Consider the following 867-nt stretch of genomic DNA (forward strand, 5'->3'; position numbering starts at 1 on the left):
GACACGAGAGCGGTTGCATAAGCCCGCTTTAATGCTTTTTTAAAAGCAGAAGGGCGGGCTAAAAAGTTGTTACTATTAATGAAGACAGTTCAAGACGAGTTATGCATCATGCGTCCCACAGCCACCCCCTGAGTAAGCATGATTTGGCTCATCAACCTCCTTCATCTGCTACAAATGTCTTTATTAAGAACCAGCTTGCCCTTAATGTTCCTCCAAGAGGAATCCACCGTAAATTACAATGTATAACCTCAGAGAGGAGAAACCGTAATGAAATTCACCACTTTGAACGGAATTTGGTAATCAATGAAATAAGGATTAGAAAACGAGCAGCTAAGAAGCGAAACAACCTTTGGTTTCATCAGAATCCCTGCATCACTATCAATATATTTACTTGTCGAAACATTAAAAAGGGAAAAATACAATCTTGTTGTCATCTATAAGCCTTTGGGCCAGAACATTGTTGTGGTGCCTGCTCATGACTTTGACAATTCTACATTTAACAGTTTTTTCATGTTAGGGCTCCAAACCCAAGCTCAGAGGGACTTAATGGTTAAAGCTGCGAAAACAGTGTTGATTGTGGATGACACACACAATGTCACCATGTATGACAATGTGAAACTGTTCAACATGCTTATGTGTGAGCGTCGCTGCGCCATCTAACGTCTTCACCCGACAAGAGTTCCAGTGCGGTGTTAGCAAATCTTCCACGCAACGCCCGACCACGACCCGCCGCGCCACGCTCGCCGCCGCTGTCAAAGCCGCTTTCAACGACGTGCTCAATTCTGTGTTCAAAGGCACGTTAAACGTCCAAAGCGATTTGAACATCAACGCCATGTCCACAGTGTGGTAACGTGGGCCGTGGGGCGG

The sequence above is a fragment of the Frankliniella occidentalis genome, unplaced genomic scaffold (genome assembly GCF_000697945.3).
Source record: "Frankliniella occidentalis isolate FOCC.00 unplaced genomic scaffold, Focc_3.1 Scaffold224, whole genome shotgun sequence".
Classification (NCBI taxonomy): Eukaryota; Metazoa; Arthropoda; class Insecta; order Thysanoptera; family Thripidae; genus Frankliniella; species Frankliniella occidentalis.